The sequence below is a fragment of the Triturus cristatus genome, chromosome 8 (genome assembly GCF_964204655.1).
Source record: "Triturus cristatus chromosome 8, aTriCri1.1, whole genome shotgun sequence".
NCBI classification, from domain to species: domain Eukaryota; kingdom Metazoa; phylum Chordata; class Amphibia; order Caudata; family Salamandridae; genus Triturus; species Triturus cristatus.
This window is the reverse complement of record NC_140591.1, coordinates 1224244882-1224266166: the sequence shown is the minus strand read 5'-3', so window position 1 is coordinate 1224266166 and position 21285 is coordinate 1224244882. Positions and strand designations below refer to the sequence as shown.

Below are 21285 nucleotides of genomic sequence, written 5' to 3'. Positions count from 1 at the left end.
CATATTGCATCGGTAGCTGCGAACAGGACATAAGCAGCTGCTGAACAGGGACCTACATGATCCAAGCATTGATTAAGATGGCGGAGACACACAATGAAAGTAGTTTGTCTCCTTGATAAAGTACTTAGGTATGGTTGAGGGTGATTAACCCAGCTGTCTGTCAAATAGGAGGAGCTTGAGGTCCTTTTTGAAGGTGACTATGCAGGTTGTTAGGCGAAGGTAGGGAGCTAAGGTGTTCCAGATTCTTGTGGCACTAGCTGAGAATGATTAGCTCATGTACCATCGACTGATGGTGGGGGGTTCCAGGAGCAGGGATTGGGCATTTCTTGAAACCCTACGTGCTCAAGAAATTTTCAGTTTATCCCTTAGATAGGAGAGTGAAGAGGAGTGCAGCGCTCTGTGAAAAATGCAGCTGGTTTTGAATTGGGCCCGAGCCTCAATGTGAAGCCATTGAAGGGTCTAGGAGGTTTCTCAAATGTGTGAAGTGAGCTGGGAAGCAGCATAACTTTCAATGACTTTGCCTAAATATGGAAGTGTGGAGACTGGGCAGTAGTTGTTCATGTTCTCTGGGTCGAGAAATCATTTTTTCAAGAGAGGAGTGTCTTGACCCGCTTTTAGTTGTTCTAGAAATAGGCCCTGTCAAAGAGAGGAATGACCGTGTTGGTCCATAGGGGGAGTAGGAATGTGTCAAGAGATTTGATGATAGACCCTGGAATGGCATACCGAAGGTGGTTCAAGGGTTTAACTTTGGAGATTGTTCACTATAGGTCTCATTCCTAAATGGGAGAGAAATATTACCACCAATGAAGTGACTTGCACTGTAGAATCTCAGATTCAAGTGATTCACTCCTATGTAGCGAGGTATGGATTTCTCTGACTTTCCTGTCAAAAAATTCCACAAAGGTGTTGCACCAGGCCACTAATGGCTTAAGACCTGAAGAGGTTTGTAGCTTGTGCTAGAACCTCAAACAGGCACTTTGGCCTGTTCTTTGAAGGATTCACAAGGTCTCTGAAAGACAAGTTACTTACCTCCGGTAACGCCTTATCTGGTAGTGACATAATGTAGCCGCAGATTCATTACCATAGAACTTCCAGGCGTCAGGCTGGATGTGGAAGCTTTTTGATAGCAGTACCCCTGCGCGCCGATAGATGTCGTCTGTCAACTCCAAGTGACATTGTAGGCGCCAAGTTCGTCGTCGTTGTGACATCTGCGTCGCCTATATAGTTGCAACCTTGGCGCGCTGACGCCACTACTTTTCACAATTTTCCACACCAGAAGAGCAGAGCCATGAAGTGACTAACCATGGTGTGTTAAAAAACACAACTAGGGCCCTGAAGGGGAACAGTCCTGACACTAAAAACTGATCTGCAATGCGAGGAGGATGGGTGGGCCAGTAAGGATTCTGTGGCTAGATCATGTCTGTACCAGATAAGGCGTTACCAAAGGTAAGTAACTTGTTCATCTAATCGAGACATCTAGACTCAGATTCCTTACCTTAGAACAGATACCCAAGCAATACCGTCCCCAGAGGAGGGACTGCAGAAAAGTGTTAGACCAGAAAAACCTATAGGATCGAACGGCCGAAAAGGCCTTCCCTACCGACCTGGTTATTCAAGCAATAATGTTTGGAAAATGTGTGCAGGGATGCCCACATAGCCACTTGGCAGATGTCGAAGACCAGAACACGATGCTGAAGAGCTGTGGTGGTCGCCTTGACCCTGGATGAATGAGCCTAAGGCCTTCAGGGGACTGTTTCTTTGCCAAGGCATAACAGATTTTTATGCAGAGGATAACCCAGCGTGAAATGGTCAACTTCTGCACAGCACAACCATTCTTTGCTCTAATGTACTGATGGAACAGGTAAGACTAAATTGTGTATGCCTCCTCTATTTGCATGAAATTAATTACGTAATCATTCTAAGCATTAACTCGTACTAATTAGTTTGAAGTGAGACAACTAACCAACCCTTACACCTTGATAAACACAAGATACACGTGGGACTAAAATGCTAATGGCATGGCAGAACAACTAAATTAATTAACTGTGGTACGCAAACTAACTTTAGATTGTGGTGAAATAGAGAATTGCATGATTCATGTTGTTTTTGTGATGGTTTGTGCTTTCAGAAATGCAGAGTGGTGAGGATTATTGCTTTAAATGTTGCTATAAGCTAGGAAAATACTAATATACATTGGGATTAGCGTGGGATTAAACATTAGAATCTTCATTTCTATATTCTAATTACTGTTATGTCTGTTTTTGCTTAAGGTGGCATTCGGGCCTGCTAGGCCAAAGTACTTAAGATGGAGCTCCTGTGGTGCCACTGTCATATGAGCGTGATGACTACTGCGCAGAAGCGGATGGCTCTGGAGATCTCCAAGTGACCTCAGCCTTGTATCGGCATGTTCCTTGTCAAGGATAGGAGCATGGAGGAATGCCAAGTGATGAACGGTGTGAACTACCAAGGGGACAATGGCTTGTTATTACTTCGGAACTTTCGCCTGTGAACCGAAGGATACAGGAAGGGGAACAGTCCTGACACTAAAAACTGATCTGCAATGCGAGGAGGATGGGTGGGCCAGTAAGGAATCTGTGGCTAGATCATGTCTGTACCAGATAAGGCGTTACCAAAGGTAAGTAACTTGTTCATTTAATAGAGACATCTAGACTCACATTCCTTACCTTAGAACAGATACCCAAGCAATACCGTCCCCAGAGGAGGGACTGCAGAAAAGTGTTAGACCAGAAAAACCTATAGGATCACACGGCCGAAAAGGCCTTCCCTACCGACCTGGTTATTCAAGCAATAATGTTTGGAAAATGTGTGCAGGGATGCCCACATAGCCACTTGGCAGATGTCGAAGACCAGAACACGATGCTGAAGAGCTGTGGTGGTCGCCTTGACCCTGGATGAATGAGCCTAAGGCCTTCAGGGGACTGTTTCTTTGCCAAGGCATAACAGATTTTTATGCAGAGGATAACCCAGCGTGAAATGGTCCACTTCTGCACAGCACAACCATTCTTTGCTCTAATGTACTGATGGAACAGGTAAGACTAAATTGTGTATACCTCCTCTATTTGCATGAAATTAATTCCGTAATGATTCTAAGCATTAACTCGTACCAATTAGTTTGAAGTGAGACGACTAACCAACCCTTACACCTTGATAAACACAAGATACACGTGGGACTAAAATGCTAATGGCATAGCAGAACAACTAAATTAATTAATTAACTGTGGTACGCAAACTTGGTTGTAAATTGTATACTTATGTTTTTACCTGTATGATTGTAGCTTCTGGGCACTCACTTCCCACTTGGCTAATCCTGCACAGCGGATGCTAGCGCTGCCGCGGCCTGGGATCTTACTCACTGCCGCCATTCTTCGAACAGCCCACAGGCCACTCCCCCTGATGCAAGGCCACGCCCTTTTCCCGTATCCTATAAGAATGTGTATATCTCGGACGTGCAGCGGACGAGCGCAGCGGGCACGCCGTCAGCGCGCCAAAGGCACGCCTAAGGCAAGCCCGTCTGCGCCCGTCCACGCCCTGACGGGCCCCAGGGCACGCCATGCTACAGGACGGATCACCTACTCCCGTGAAGAGCTGCTGGCCACTAACAACGGCCTGGGCCACCTGTGTGAGTCATCATGCTTTCGAGCCCAGAGACTGGGGCTTCTAGTCAACCGCCCTACCAGTCTTGATAACGCCACTTCGATTCCTGTTACTCATACAACGCCCGTTTCCTGTCTCCATTCCATGTCTATAGCTTATCTAAACACCCGCTCAATGGTGAAACATAACCTGGACCTCTTTCTTCTACTAGGCGAGGCTAATCTCGACATTCTCTTACTTACTGAGACTTGGCTCACCCAAGACTCCGCTCCAGATATCATAGCAGCGTTGCCGCCTAACTACCGCATCATTCACGCTGATCGTGGACCCGGCAAACCGGGCGGGGGAGTGGCAGCAATCTTCCGCCACGACCTGAACGTCACCGCCTTGACCTGCCTGAATCTCTCAGACACTGAAAACCTGGTTCTAAAAATTGATACTTCCTATACTACTATGGCATGTGTGCTTCTTTACAGACCCCCTAACAACATGCCGTCCTTCCCTTTAGCGCTTAGAGAACAAATTGCCAACCTAGCCATTGATCATGCCAGGATCCTTTTGGTGGGGGACTTTAACTACTGGTTCAACGATCCTCTGGAAGGTCCTCAGTCGCGTGAACTCACTGAGCTCCTTACAAATCTAAACTTTGAACAACATGTACAATCACCTACCCACTGTAAAGGCCACATTCTGGACCAGGTCTGGACCAACTCTCTTTTAGTTACGACCCCGGCCACCTTTCCGTGTGTATGGTCGGATCATCTTCTTATCAAATTTAACCTTATCCATTCCCCTAGAAAGTTCACCGTCACAGCTACGGGTGGAAGAGCTAGGAACTGGAATTCCCTAAACAGGTCGGAATTCCTACAAACTCTTGCTACTTCCATTCCCTCCCACAACTCTGATATCAATGTAGCAGAAAACAATCTTTCTCTCTGGCTGCAATCAGGCAGCGATGCTCATGCTCCATACAAGACGATCAAACTGGCCCGACGCGCCGATGCCCATAAATGGTTCTCTCCTGACTTAAAAGCAAAACAATTGGCCCTTCAACAACTCGAGCGACGTTGGCGTCGCAACTATGCCCCTGACGCTAAAACTCGATACATCTCTGCCAGGAAGGACTACATGAAATCTATTTTAGTAACTAAAACTGCTTACTTTTCCTCCCGTATAACCAACTCAAACAATAAGTCCAAGGACATCTTTTCTATTCTTAATGAATTAACCAACCTTGACAACGTCCGACCCAGTTTGCCCCCGACCCAGGTTCTCTGTAATTCACTTAACGTTTTTTTACAGAGAAAATTATGGCCATCAAAGCCAGTATTCCTCAAACCTCAAGCCCTTTCCTTTTTGTTCCAAGCCCCAACACTATCGATTCACTTAGCAGTTTCCCCCCCATTACCCCAGAATTATTCCAGGAATTACTGGTAAGAGTAAAATCTGGCGCCCCATCTGACAGATGCCCTCCTTATATCCTGAAAGACTGCTCAGCAGCTATTCCGGCCCCCGCCTGTTCCCTTCTAAACAACTCTTTGGCCACTGGATTAGTTCCCCTTGCATTTAAAGAAGCGATTGTAATACCTCTCCTGAAGAAACCAGGTGCAGATCCGACCTGCAATGCAAATTACCGCCCAATTTCCCTTCTTCCCTTTCTTGCTAAGGTGTTGGAGGCTCATGTCGCCAACTGCTTGTCCAACTTCATAGAGACATCTAACTGCCTTGATCCACATCAGGCGGGCTTTCGCCCAGCCCATTCAACTGAGGCGGTGGTAGTGGCAGTAATGGACACCCTTAGGGACTGCGCAGACAATCGCATTCCACAGGCTCTAGTGCTCCTGGATCTGTCAGCCGCATTCGACACGGTCGATCATACCATCTTGATCGACCGTGTCTCTCAGGCTGGCATCCGGGGCACGGCAGCCGGTTGGCTGAGGTCCTTTCTAGTAAATCGTTCCCAGGCAGTCCACCTGGGTAACCTAGCGGGCACTAAGCAGGCCATTACATGCGGTGTACCCCAGGGTTCGTCCCTGTCACCCCACCTGTTTAACCTCTATATTTCCCCTTTAATTCAAGCTCTTAGAGATAAACAGGTAACGGTGCTGAACTACGCGGACGACCTACAGCTCCTATTCACAATTGACAACTCAGATACGTCCATCTCCTTCTTTCAATCAACAATGAGGTTCATCCAAGCTTGGATGAACCAAAATCATCTGAAATTGAACCCAGGAAAAACCGAGCTGGTCCTGACTGGGGACAGTGCTAAATACTGGGGCCCACAGTATTGGCCAACAGAAATGGGTCAAGCTCCGATCCCTTCATCTTCGGCAAAGACGCTTGGTATCACCCTAAACAGTGACCTCTCTCTAAAAACACAAGTAGGCCAGGTGATATCCAAGTGCCACTTTCAAATGAGAAAAATCCGGAAGGTTCGCCGCCTTTTGACCCACGAAGCCCTGATACAGGTGGTGATCGCAACCGTGATTTCCCATATAGACTACGCTAACTCGATATATCTGGGCCTCCCCCAGTTCCTTCTGAAACGACTTCAGATGGTGCAGAATCAGGCAGCAAAACTGATTTTGAACTAGCCTAGATGGCATTCTGCCACCCCTCTTTTGAAAAATCTTCACTGGCTCCCGGTCGCCCAACGCTGCACCTTCAAAGTCAGCTGTATGATCTTTAAAGCGCTCCACTGTAAAAGCCCTACCTTCATCACTAAACTCATTATAAAGTATGCCCCGTCCCGTAGCCTTCGCTCAGCCCAACAATGCCTTTTACAAACCCCATCCTTTAAACGTAAACGCTCGGGTGGCTGCAGATTTGGCACTTTGGCACCCCGTCTGTGGAATGCCCTTCCCCTTGAGATCCGGCTATGCCCCAACCTCATATCATTCAGGAAATCCCTAAAGACCTGGCTTTATCAACAAGCCTACTACTAACTCCGCTGACTTCTAACTCTGACTGTCCCCTGTCTCTACAGCACCAGGAAACCAACCGGTGTCAGTGCGCTATACAAATCATTGTTAACATAACATAACATAACATAACATTGTGGTGAAATAGAGAATTGCATGATTCATGTTGTTTTTGTGATGGTTTGTGCTTTCAGAAATGCAGAGTGGTGAGGATGATTGCTTTAAATGTTGCTATAAGCTAGGAAAATACTAATATACATTGGGATTAGCGTGGGATTAAACATTAGAATCTTCATTTCTATATTCTAATTACTATTATGTCTGTTTTTGCTTAAGTTGGTATTCGGGCCTGCTAGGCCGCAGTACTTAAGATGGAGCTCCTGTGGTGCCGCTGTCATATGAGCGTAATGACTACTGCGCAGAAGCGGATGGCTCTGGAGATCTCCAAGTGACCTCAGCCTTGTACCGGCATGTTCCTGGCCAAGGATAGGAGCATGGAGGATTGCCAAGTGATGAACGGTGTGAACTACCAAGGGGACAATGGCTTGTTATTACTTCGGAACTTTCGCCTGTGAACCGAAGGATACTGGAAGGGGAACAGTCCTGATACTAAAAACTGATCTGCAATGCGAGGAGGAAGGGTGGGCCAGTAAGGAATCTGTGAACCGAAGGATACAGGACACATTTTACGCTTTGCTATGCCAAGTCTCATGGAAAACCCGTGGGCCATGTGAAAATTTTAAGAAATTACAAATTGAATTGGACTGACTAATCCGAACAGTTTCTACCCCTAAAATTGTTGCATATTAATCTGAAGTAAGCAGGAAAAAGGGTATAAAGACCCTCATCTGCCCAAGGGAGGTGGTTTCCTGGGCTGATCTTCCTTGGCGTTGAGTCTACGGTGAGCTGATGAAGATTTCCATGGTTTACCTTGGGTTTCTTTGATTTTTGGGAAGTTATTTCATCTAATGAGTTGATTATTGCTGTGGGTTGGACAGTTCATCCCGGAGATTGTGGCAGTGACTTTGAATATCACATCTATGTGATCGGAGGGTCACCAACTTTGAGATTTTGGTAAATATAATGCAATGCGAAATCTATGCTTATGTTCTAAAGATTTGATGTCTTCCTGAAATAAACCAAATTATCTTATATTCTGTAGTGCCTAAATGCTAATGCAGAGCAAATTAGTATTAGATAAACAAAATTTGGATTAATAAGAAATGAGTTTGTGATACTTTAATTAGATACTGATGATTAATCAAATGTTTCCGAGGCTTTAATTGTGTTTTAGCTGGTTCTAAATCACCATCAACCAATCCAACTAATTGGTCCGTAGACCAAGTGGTGGAGTGCCTTGATGTTAAGGTCAGGATTCAATAAGTGCAGATGTATATAATGTGTATAATGTAAAGAAATAAAAATCGTGATAGGTAATAAGGTACCCACATGTCCAGTGCTTTTTCTCCTGTGTACAGATTTGTGTAAGACAAGTGTGTGTTCGTGTTATGGGTCCCACCAATGAATGAGTGTATGGATGTGTTAGTATGGTGATAAGTCTATGACATAGGGAGAATATGTAAATTTGCCCTTTCCGCTGGAGCAGTTTTCTTGGTAGCAGAGTTATGGTTTTATTGCATTGGTGTGGTGATTATTGATTTATGTTTAACACTTTATGTTGAGTTTGTTTTGCGTTTTATGTTGTCAAAGGTTTTGAAGACTTCCGGGAGGTAGGAAGCTGGTTGCCCTGTATGCAGGCAGGGGAAATGTGTGGCAAGTGAAGTCGCACAGCGCATTGTCGGGTTTCAAGGTGGTAACATCGTTGTGTGTTATCGGTAGGAACATTTCCGTATGAATGTGTGTGAGTGAAATAGCAATAGTTTCTCTTGTGAAACTCTGGCCTTAATTCTCAGGAGGATTGTAGTATCCACATGTGTTTTATCCCCAGGAAAACGGCTTAGCATTTCGCTTCTTAGAAGGGTAAGGTAGAGGGAAGTGCTACTTTATCGACGTAACGGAAAAAGTTCTGTGCTGGGGTAGAGGTAAGCGCTGCCTACTGGAAATACAGAATTCTTGTGTAAATGAACAGAGCTATCTCTTTGGTTTAGCGAAACAGGCAATGGAGATGTTTTATGTTGTTACTAACAGATTTGATTAAAGAAAACGTAAAAAAACGTTTGCCGATAAAATTTTGTAAAGGAGGGGTCAGCAGAAGCAGGAGTAGCGAGAATGGCTGACGTCAGAAAGAACGCGCTGGGATTGGTCAGTCGTAGGGAGACGAAGTTTTCACTGATTGGTGCGTTAGTGTGAGTCGCGCTGGGATTGAGGAATTACCGGTGTGACGTAGACACCCAGGATTGGTGCGTTAGTGTGAGTCTCGCTGGGATTGGAGAGCTTCAGGAGTGATGTAAACGCCTAGGATTGGTGTGTTAGTGTAAGTCGCGCTGGGATTGGACAGAATACGGAGAAGCCGTGAAAGAAGTGATTTGCAAAACCTAGTTGATTACGAACTTTGAAAAATAAAAATGATGTATTACGATCCATCTGAGAAAGAGAAAACATCATGGTTTGGGAAAATTAAAAGTCTATTTAAGAAGGATAAGCCGATTGTGACTAGGCAAGGACAGATACTTCCTCCACCGAAATCACCTGCATCTTTTATGGTAGCGAAATATGATTATCATACATGTATTTGGCTGGAAAATTGGGCAAGGTATACCAAAGAGGATGGAGTACTAGCATTTCCGGAAAGTGGTTTGTTTAGTTTGGCTGTATTACGAAATTTGAGAGAAAGAATGATGAGGCTAGAACTGAAACCCAGACCTACCAAATTTGAGGCTTTGACAGAGTGGGAAGAAGAGATGTATGAAAGGGAAAGGCATCGGAGTGGAAGAAGGTATAATTACATGTTTGGTAGATATTGTGGTCAAGAAAGTCATGATGACAGAATGAGAAGATGGCAGAATGCAAATATGACGGATGGTATGTTTCCTCTGAAAAATGCTGAAGAGACGAGTGGCAGAAAATGTACAGAAAAGAGAAATAACACAGGGTCAGAAGGTTATAGATATGGAGTGAGTGAATCAGAATATGAAGTGCTGGGGGACATGTTTTATAAAAACCCGCCCCCATATCAACGAAATTCTACGTTACTGACGCCGAGTGCACCAATAAAAGAAACTATGATGGATAAAAAGTTTTAGCAAACGCCACCTAATTTGGGGAAAATTAATCCATTTAAATATTCTGAAATGCCACAACCCGTTAGAACTGGAAATGAAAATTCAGCCGAGTTAGCTAGAATTACACTGGAATTAACGGAGAAAATTAGAGAGTTAATTAAGAATATGGAAGCGGTGACCGTACCTGTAACTATAAGGCTGGTAATGCCTGTCTTTGATAAACAGAAAGATAGTGAGCATTGTTTAACAGTTCCTTATAATGGTAGTAGGCAAAAAGAGACAGAAAGAAGCGGTTCCGGAGGGAATGAATGGAAAAATATGGCAGGAACATCAGGTTTAAGTACTCCTAAAAATTTAACTGTAAACCAAAGTCCAGCAAGTAAGACACTTATTACAACAGAATCTGCAACTGAAACCCCAGAGAGAATAACGGATAAAATAAGAATTGAGACAACCCCTGTAGGACCCACATCTGAGGAATTAAGTGATTGGTTAAGAAGTTTACAGAGGAAAGATACAGAACCACAACCTTTAGATGTAGCAAAATTAAAGGTAACGTTAGAAGAATTAATTGTAGGAAGCATTCCAACTGAAAAATTAAAAGCATATCAGGATGAGGAGTTAATGTTACTCTGCAAAAGTATAACTTGGAGTGCGAGAACTTTGCATGAAAAATTAGAAGAGACAGCGAGTGAAATGGGAATTGATTTTGAGAAAATAAGGTCATTACAAAAACCATATAGAGTAGATTTTTCCAAAAAGGATATTGAAAACTTGAATACAGCAGATGAAAGAACTGATTGCCTTGCTAAGGAAATGGGGTGATGTGGACCAATGGAAAAGTAGATGGTTCCGAAAGAGAGAGGAAACTACAGATAAGGCTTTCTCAGCATTCCCGGTGAGAGAAAAGGAGCCAGTGGTAACCGAATGTCCCATGAGGGAAATCCCAGGAGGAGGGTATGTGCATGTCCCTTGGACTAGACAGGATATTTTGTCATTTACCAATGATTTCCCAAGGTTAAGAGAAAAACCAGTTGAATGGTATCGACAGATAGAAAGGTTTGTCAAACTGTAAAAAGTGTTGTGGATAGATCTGAATGGTCTTTTTGATATAATTGTACCTGCGGATTTATGGGCAGAATGTAAAATTACAATAGATTGGCCAGCGCAAGAGTTTCCCAGCGATCCTAAGATGGGAGCCCCTGATCTGGAGGTAATGAAAAAATATGATCAGGTAATTACCTTTTTGAAAAATAAAGTACCTCCAAAGGAAAGTGACTGGGTAAAAATTGACAGAACTCTTCAAGAGGCTAAAGAATCTGTTCCTGCATATTATGAGAGGTTGTTGCTAGCTTTTAAGCAATATAGTGGAGAGGAGAAATTAAGCGAAATGGATCTGGGTCATTTTGTGTACAGATTTGATTATGGTTTAGAGCCCGAAGTTAGTGAAATGATCAAACAACATACAGTAGATTGGCAGAATAAAAAGATAGATGAGGTGTTACGACATGCAAAATATTTCAGTGATGAAATTGAAGCCAAGCAACGTAAACTGAAAGAAAAAGCAATGTGGGCACAGGTTAAGGTAGCTGAACGACAAGAAGCACAATTGATCGAACAAGCTAATGGCATGGGCCAAACTAAACAAAAACCTAATATTGGAAAGAAGAGAGTTATTGACGGTGCCTAGGAGAGGAGGAGGATTGCGTACTTGGCGCAACTCTAGAGGTAGACCAGACAGGACCCTTTGTGGATGGAAAGGTGAATGAAGAAAACATTACTTTCCCAGTAGATACTGGTGCTACTCGTTCAACTGTTAGACCAGCTGACGTTAAAAATCTTCCTCTCTCTGGTGAAACAATCCAAGAAGTTGGAGTCTCAAATAAACAGATAAAAACGTATCTTACGGATCCCGTTAAGGTTAAAATAGGGAAATTCACCGACATGCATCGATTTGTTGTGTGTGACACTAGCCCCATAAATCTGTTGGGGAGAGATTTGTTGTGCAAGATGAATTGCACTATTTTCTGTACCCCTGATGGCATTTCTTTTGAAACTCCTGATGAAGACGTACTGTATAGAATGACAATGGCAAACTTAGAACCTGAAATCACTGAGGCATTTGTTGTATTTGATCCGGAAGGATTGCCTCAAGAGTTGAAGAAAACCGTAAAATCCGAAGTATGGGATTTCACAGGAGAGGATATTGGATTGATGAAAAGAGTAGATCCTGTGAAAATAATTGTAAAAGAAGGAGTAAATTACCCGAATATTCCTCAGTATAAACTGACACCAGAGATATTTGCCGGAGTAATGCCTGTAAATTGACAAAATGATTGAACAAGGAACTCTGAGAGAAATAATGAGTAGTCCATGTAATTCTCCGATCATGGGTTTGAAAGAAATGCATGGGACTTTTAGGATAGTACAGGATTTGAGAAAAGTGAATAAAATCGTTGTTCCATGCTGTCCTATTGTACAGAACCCTTCGGTAATCCTATATCAGATTCCCCATGATGCAGAATGGTACACAGTCATTGACTTATGTCATGCTTTCTTTTCTATCCCATTGTACCCTGACAGCCAACAAATTTTTGCATTCCGGTTCGGTGAGCGTATTTTGGCATGGTGCCGTATCCCTCAAGGGTATACAGAAAGTCCTTCAATATTTAATCAAATTCTAAAGAAATCCCTAGAAGATTTAAAAATGCCTGAAAGTTCAGTGCTCATGCAGTACATCGATGACCTATTGGTGGCATCGAAGACACGAGAGGCATGTGTGGTGGACACAGTTGCACTGTTAAATCATTTGGCTGATGGAGGACTCAAAGTATCCCCATCGAAATTACAGTTTTGTCAAAAAGAAGTACAATACTTTGGGCATAAGATTGAAAAGGGTCTGAGAAATGTGAGTCTTGTAAGATGCACTAATGTGAACCCATCGACCTTACTACCTGATACTGTGAATGCGGAGGTGAAGGATGATGTTGATCTTGACTGTTTGGAAGTGCTTGATTTTTGCACCAAACCGCGTCTGGACATAAAAGATGTGGCCCTGAAAGTGAGTGACTATGTGATGTTTGTGGATGAGTTATGTCTGCGAACTGGACAAGGGATTTTGAGTGCTGCATATGCTGTATGTACTGTAGCGGCTGTGTTGGAAGCATCCTGTTTGAGAGGAGTAAGATCTGCTCAAGTTGCTGAGTTGTTTGCACTGATTAGAGCATGCAAGTTGGGAAAGAAGCTGTGAGTCACTGTGGTTACTAACAGTCAGTATGGGTTTGGAGTGGTGCATGATTTTGGGCAGATTTGGTCCCAAAGAGGTTTCTCTTTGGGACCATACCAAACGAACTGACTATGTGTCAGCAGGAAATGAGTTTGCCAATGACATAGCGCAATATTGTGCGCGAAATCAGGACTCTTTGAATCGCAATCGGCAGAGGGAAATGGAGTCATGTCCCTTGCTTTTTACTAACACTGTGAATACATGGGATGAGGTGAGACAGTTGCAGGAAGAGGCAGGAGAAAAGGAAAAGAAACAGTGGATAAAATCAGGATGTGCACCACGAGAGGTAGACAGAGTTTGGGTTTTTCGTGATTGAAGACCAGTACTGCCTGATAGCATGATCTCTACTGTGGCACGGATGTATCATGGGCAGGCTCACATAGGTGGAGATGCCATGATTAGACTTTTCAAACAGACCTGGTATAATGCAAAGTTTTGGCTTATAGCTGAGGGCCTTTGTCAGAGATGCCTTATATGCCAGCAATATAATCCAGAAAGAAAAACAGTGGTGAGCTTGGGAACCATAGGACGAGAAGGAGGTCCTTTCACTCGAATGCAGCTTGATTTCATTGAAATGCCCCATGTAACAGGCTAAGATATGTACTGGTGATTGTCTGTCTGTTTTCACGTTGGGTGGAGGCTTACCTGACCAGAAGGAATGATGGAGTTATGGTAGCAAAACTCCTACTGAGGGAGTTCATTCCTAGGTTTGGTTTCCCAGTAACAATTGAATCAGATAGAGGAGCGCATTTCCAAGATGAAATTATAAAATTGATTTGTGAAGCATTGAATGTACAACAGAAACTGCACTGTGCTTACCGACCAGAAGCTTCTGGAGTGGTTGAGCAGATAAATGGCATCATAAAAAACAGATTGGGAAAAATGTGTTTGGCCACAGGTCTAAAATGGCCAGATGCCTTGCCTCTTGTGCTTATGACTATTAGGTCAATTCCTGATAGGAGCACTGGTCTGAGCCCCCATGAAATCATCATGGGTAGAGCAATGAGACATGTTTTCATTCCTGTCAACAAACTACTGCCTATATCTGATGACTGTGTGTAGGATAATTGCAAGGGATTGCCTGATATGGTATATTCTGTGTTTCATCAGGTTGGACCAGATGCGACCACCCTTGAAAAGAAGCCAGCTCATGACTTAAGTCCTGGAGATTGGGTACGCATCAAAGTACACAGAAGGAGGAATTGCCTGGTTTCACGTTGGGGGAAACCACATCAAGTGATTCTGACAACAACAACTGCTGTGAGGTGTGCAAAGGTAAAGAATTGGATTCATGCCAGTCACACTCTTCGAGTCCCTGGTACTACAAATCGATCTGAAGAAGAGCATCTGGAAGAGTCAGATACCAGCTCTGAATCAGATTCAGAAGAAACAAGAACAAGACAAATTCCAAGAGCAGGAGAAGCGGATTTGAGCCAAGTTGTGGGGCAGGAGAATGTACCACTAAGGAGACAACTTGAAATTTCTGATACCAGCTCTGAATCAGAGAAAAAACAAGTGGGAATACAAGAAAGGATAAATGAGAATACTGGAGAAACTGAACAAGAAATCTTTGGTAAAGAAGTTTCGAGTTCAAGCATAATAGAAATTCTGCCCGAAAGCATAGAAATAGAAGGTGAGGAATTAGATACAGAGAGTGAAGGTAAGATCATTGCGGAAGACCCCCGAGGAGGTGTAGGGACAACACACACTCAGGTAGAGGAAGAGACAGTTAGTCAGCAGGAAGATTGCGTGGAAGAAACACGAGGAGGGATAGATGTAGATAGTGAACCTGAGGTCCTGAGGATAAAATCCAAAGAAAGTAAATGCCAGACTGATACAGAAACTGAAGAGAGTGAAGAAGAAAATAAAGGAGGAAGAACTTTAAGGAAAAGAGCTTGGAAAACGGAGCGAGAAGGGAACGGAACCAAATTAAAGAGGCTGACAAAAGAAGAAATTTGGCCCAAAAAACTCAAAAGATTGAGATACCGATTAACGAGAATAAAATCTTCTAATGCTGAACAAGTGAATGAAGTGTCTAGTCAAGAAAAATCAGAAGACACTGATCAAAAACGCTTGCAAGGAGCAAAGAGGATAAAGAAACCGAACCAGAAGTACAAGTCACCGGAATGGACATATGTGGCACTTCCTGATATACAAGAGGAAGTGGATAGCCAAGAAAGTCTAGGAGTGACTGTGCAGGAAGTTGCTGAAGAAGACGAAGATTTGGAAATCCTGAGAGTTATCTTGTCTGACATCAGAGAAGAGACGGATGATCAGGATGTTCTGAACAAAGATTATGAACCTAAAGACAAAGACGATTCATGCCTGGATTGAAATGACAAAGAAAATTGCAAGGAATTAAAACTCTGGACGAGACACTTAACCAGAAAAAGAACCAAGTAGGCAATCAAAGCCTTAGGTTTAGACAAAGGTAAATTGTTGATGAAAAGAGGCTAAGACAAAAGTCACTGATCATTACAGAAATGGCCAAAAAAGAAGGTAGAAAACCTACATGTGGGTTTCTCTGAAAATGGTGTAACATGTGTTTTTGTTGTACAGGATTACTAATGCTTGTCTGAATTATATTAGCAATAACAATTTTATTTAGAGTAACATTTGAAGATATAGAAGATAGAGAACAGGATTGATAAGGGAAAGATTGATGAAAGTCATGTTACAAAACTGGTAGATAGAGCAGAGCTTCACAAAGATAAATCCAGAAATGATTTTTCTAATAATGTTTTTTCAAAGTTACTGCATGAGTATGTAAAAACCATGGAGGTTAGAGACTGCTACGTTTGCATGCAGTTACCTGCATCTGTGTCAGAAGGTGTTACTTATCATCATCTTCCTTTGTCATATGGGATAACTTGTAGTGTTTTAGCTAGTTTGTTTTATAAAACTGGGAAATTAGAATGCTACTACTCTGATGTTAATAATATTTTCACACAGATACCTGTAGTTCCTGAACAAGGTGATTCCTGGTAGAATCTTAGGTGAATTTTTCTTGGAAACAAGGAAGCTGACTTTAGAAAAAGTGTGTAAGAATAATCTTACTTGTAGTTTGAGAAAAGAAGAGAAAACCTTCTTGAACATGGTAGAGGAAAGAAGAGTTAAGATGCAAAGAAAAGTGTCTGGGGAAAAGATGGAAACAACATTTTGGGATGTTGGAAAGGAACATTATTTAAAGGGAGAAACAAATCCAGCAATGGCTTTAGATTGGCACCAGAAAGGGAAGTTGTGCATCAGTAGCGATAATACTGTCTATGATAATTATTTTGTAGGTGCAAGAGAATGCCATGACTAATATAAAATCATGGGAGGATGGGGATTTAAAGGAGGAAATGATCCGGTATTCCCTGGAATATATTACATCTGTGGGAACAGAGCTTTTTATAGGTTACCGGACCACTGGTATGGAACCTGCTACCTAGGCCTGGTCTTCCCAGAAATATTTCATGTGGGAAGGGAAGAGGACGGCTTGCACAAAATAGGTAGGCAACTAACACGTAGAAAAAGGGAGAGTTGGTCAAACATTATAGGGGATATTTTTGGAGCACTGATACCAGCAGTTGGAATATCTCTGAATGCACACAAGATTAGAAAGTTGTCAACAGTTGTGGATCGTTTATCAACCAGCACAGCTGGAGGGTTCTTAATGGTAAATACCAAAATGGTTGCTATGAGAGCTATGATTATGCAAAATCGACTTGCCCTTGACATTATATTAGCCAAAGAGGGAGGAGTCTGTGGAATGCTGAAAGTGCAACATAGTTGCATGAAGAAATTGTTCCACTGGAGGTTGAAAGTGTTTGGGAGAAACGTGGTAAAAGTTTTTCTACTACTAAGAGTTTATTAACAAAATTAGGTAGTTCTTTTGTGGGTAAAATACTAATACCTGTGACCTTTGTGGTTATATTAATGTTAAATATTGAGACTAGGATGGGGTGAAGAAAATTACAAAATAAGATAAAAAGTGAAATTAAGAAAAGAAAAGAGAAGGAAACAAGAGAAAGAGAGGTAGAAGATATAGAATTAGAAGAATTGAAAGAAAACATTTACAAGAAAACAACCACCATTTCCATAGAAAAATTTGAATTTTTTTCTGATTAGTGGTGATGTTAAAAATCACCAAAGGGGGGATTGATGGAGCAGGTAAAACAAAATTTTGTATACCTCCTCTATTTGCATGAAATTAATTACGTAATTGTTCTAAGCATTAACTTGTCCTAATTAGTTTGAAGTGAGACGGCTAACCAACCCTTACACCTTGATAAACACAAGATACACGTGGGACTAATTGCTAATTGCATGGCAGAACAACTAAATTAATTAACTGTGGTACGCAAACTAACTTTCGATTGTGGTGAAATAGAGAATTGCATGATTCTTGTTGCTTTTGTGATGGTTTGTGCTTTCAGAATTGCAGAGTGGTGAGTATTATTGCTTTAAATGTTGTAATAAGCTAGGAAAATACTAATATACATTGGGATTAGCATGGGATTAAACATTAGAATCTTCAATTCTATATTCTAATTACTGCTATGTCTGATTTTGCTTAAGTTGCAATTCGGGCCTGCTAGGCCGCAGTAATTAAGATGGAGCTCCTGTGGTGCCGCTGTCATATGAGCGCGATGACTACTGCGCAGAAGCGGATGGCTCTGGAGATCTCCAAGTGACCTCAGCCTTGTACCGGAATGTTCCTTGTCAAGGATAGGAGCATGGAGGGTTGCCAAGTGATGAACGGTGAACTACCAAGGGGACAATGACTTTTTATTACTTCGGAACTTTCGCCTGTGAACCGAAGGATACAGGACACATTTTATGCTTTGCTATGCCAAGTCTCATGCAAAACCCGTGGGCCATGTAAAATTTTAAGAAATTACAAATTGAATTAGACTGACCAATCCGAACAGTTTCTACCCCTAAAAGTGTTGCATAATGATCTGAAGTAAGCGGGAAAAAGGGTAAAAAGACCCTCATCCGCCCAAGGGGGTGGTTCACTGGGCTGATCTTCCGTGGCGTTGAATCTACGTTGAGCTGATGAAGATTTCCATGGTTTACCTTGGGTTTCTTTGATTTTCGGGAAGTTATTTCATCTTATGAGTTGATTATTGCTGTGGGTTGGACAGTTCATCCCGGAGGTAGTGGCAGTGACTTTGAATATTACATCTATGTGATCAGAGGGTCACCAACTTTGAGATTTTGGTAAATATAATGCAATGCGAAATCTATGCTTATGTTCTAAAGATTTGATGTCTTCCTGAAATATCCAAATTATGTTATATTCTGCAGCACCTAAATGCTAATGCAGAGCAAATTAATATTAGATAAACAACATTTGGATTAATAAGAAATGAGTTTGTGATTCTTTAATTAGATACTGATGATTAATCAAATGTTTCAGAGGCTTTAATTGTGTTTTAGCTGGTTCTAAATCACCATCAACCAGTCCAACTAATTGGTCCATCGACCAAGTGGTGGAGTGCCTTGATGTTAAGGTCAGGATTCGATAAGTGCAGATGTATATAATGTGTATAATGTAACGAAATTAAAATCCTGATAGGTAATAAGGTACCCACATGTCCAGTGCTTTTTCTCCTGTGCAGATTCGTGTAAGATGAGTGCGTGTTGGTGTTATGGGCCCCACCTATGAATGAGTGTATGGATTTGTTAGTATGGTGATGAGTCTGTGACATAGGGAGAATATGTAAATTTGCCCTTTCCGCTGGAGCAGTACCCTACAGAGTTGGTCATTCACCTGGAACTCTTTAATGTGGTCAAGGTAAAACGATAACGCTGTTTTTGTGTCAAGACACTGGAGATCCTTCTCTTTCTTGGAAGGATGCGGAGGAGCATAGAAGGTGGGCAAGGTGACAGCTTGCCCTAGATGGAAATGTGTCACTGCCTATGGCAAGAAGGAAGCCCTAGTGTGGGGCAGTACTTTGTCCGGAAAGACGGTCAGGTAAGGAGGCTGAGAGGCTAGAGCCTGCAATTCGTACACCATTCTGGCAGAAGTTATTTCTATTAAGAAGGCTGTTTTGATAGTAAGTAGCCGGAGGGGGAAATTGTGCAGTGGCTCAAAAGGTGCATACATCAAATAGGCTAGAACCAAGTAAATGTCCCACTGGGGTATGATAAATGGTGAAGTGGGGAACAAATGTGTAAGCTCCTTCAAGAATCTATTTACAATCAGAGATTTAAAAAGGCACGGTCAATATGGCAACTGTAGAAAAGCAGAAAGGGCTGAAAGGTAACCCTTCAGAGTGCCCAGAGCAGAACCTTTCTGGGCCAAAGAAAGAATGAAAAGAAGAATTTCAGAGAGGGAGACAGACAGGAGGTCAACAGACCATTCTGTACAATATTTACAAAAATGTTCCCACCAACAGGCGTATACTGACTTGGTGGAGGGATGCCTGGCTGTCAGAATAACCTCACAGACTTCAGGAGGAAGGTCAAAAGCTGTGAACTGTCGCTGCTCGATCTCCATGCAAGGAGGTGAAGGGTGGAAAGGTTCAGGTGAAAGACCCACCCCTGCTGCTTCTACAGAAGATCCTCCTTAAGGGGCAGCCTGATCGGAGGATCAATGCTCATCTGCAGAATCTCGGGATATCAAATTCTCTGTGCCCAGCCCGGAGCCACAAGGATGACTTTGACCCAGTCACTCTTGACCTTCTTGAGCACTCTGGACAGGAGAGGTATGGGCGGAAAGGCATACAGGAGGCCTGTGCTCCACTTGAGACAAAAAGCAAGAGCCACCTTGGAAACTCCAACGTGCAAAACTGCTGAAATTGTGCATTTTCTTCGGAGGCGATTGGATCTAACCAAGACTCTCCCCACTGCTGAAAGAGATTTTGCGCCACCTCCGGATGGAGACGCCATTCATGATCTGCTAGGCACCGATGGCTGAGTTTGTCTGCCCTGGGGTTCAGAGAACCAGCCAGGTGTTGAATCACCAGGGATATGCCCTGTTGTTCTAGCCAAGTCCAAAGGTGTATAGCCTCCTAACAGAGAGTCCAAAAACCCACCCCACCTTGTTTGTTGCAGTACCACATGGCAGTGGTGTTGTTCATGAACATCTGAACCAGCCTTCCCTTGAGAGAGGTAAGAAGGCTTTCAGTGCCAAATGAATCGCTCCCAGCTCTAGAGACCAGAGTCCTCTGATCTTAACCTCTCCCAGGTGACCACCCAATCCCAGAAGTGATACATCTGCCACACCGTGAGATCTGGTTGGGGAGGGGAGAGGGGTCTGTCTCTGACCCAATCGCAGTTTGTTAACCACGACTGCAGATCGTTCACACTTCCCTCTGAGATCTGGACTAGGTCGGTGAGATTCCCACTATGCTGCGCCCATTGGAACTTCAAGTTCCATTTCAGAGCTCACATGTGCCAAATAGCATGATCTACCAGCAGGATGCAGGAGGCCATGAGGCCCAGCAGCCTCAGAGTCAGTCTCACCGAGATCCAGGATGAGGCTGAAACATTGGTACCATAACCTGAATATACTGGACTCGCCGCTCGGGAGGATAGGCCCGGAACTGCACTGTGACCAGAACGGCTCAGATGAAGGGAAGTGTCTGAGAGGGAGTCAGGTGTAACTTCAGCATGTTGATAGTGAACCCCAGTGAATACAATAGGTTTGCCATAGTCTAGAAGTTTGAGACGACTGCTTCGGGCGAGCCTGCCTTCAACAACCAGTCGTGGAGATCACCTTGGTGAACACCCATGGGGCACTGTTGAGGCCTAAGGGGATCACGGTAAACTGAAAATGCTCATGGCCAACCATTAACCGCAGGTAGCGACAATGGCTGGCAGTCTCCTGGGTCCAGGAAAGACAGGACCTGAGCAAGAGTGAGCATCTTCAACTTTTCTTTTCTGAGGAAGTAAGTGAGGGTTCTGAGGCCAAGGATAGGATGAAGGCCTACATCCTTCTTTGCTACCAAAGAATAGCGGGAAAAGCAACCACAACCTACTTCTGGCCCAGGCACCCGCCTTATAGCTCCCTTGGCCAAGAGAGTTTTGACTTCCTCACGAAGTAAGACAAGGTGTTCATCCATCAGGCAATCATAAGGTGGAGGCATGGAAGGAGGGGTGCTCTCGATGGTAAGGGAGTAACTTCAGACTATCTGCAGAACTCACCTGTCTGAGGTGATGTCCCATCAGGGGTGTAAGTAATGGCATATCCTGCCACCAACTGGACGCACATGAACTAGTAGGATCAGACTAGGAAGGTTTGGAAGAGAAGGGGTTTGTGGGCTGACCTGACTTCTGGCCTCCC

The 21285-nt window shown here is 43.3% G+C and overlaps 1 protein-coding gene across 2 annotated transcripts in view; it reads right to left on the bottom strand.

Moving 5' to 3' along the window:
- Positions 1-21285, bottom strand: part of MYO16 (myosin XVI) — a 2357781-nt gene that overhangs the window by 1193163 nt on the left and 1143333 nt on the right. The gene's annotated exons all lie outside the window — the stretch shown is intronic.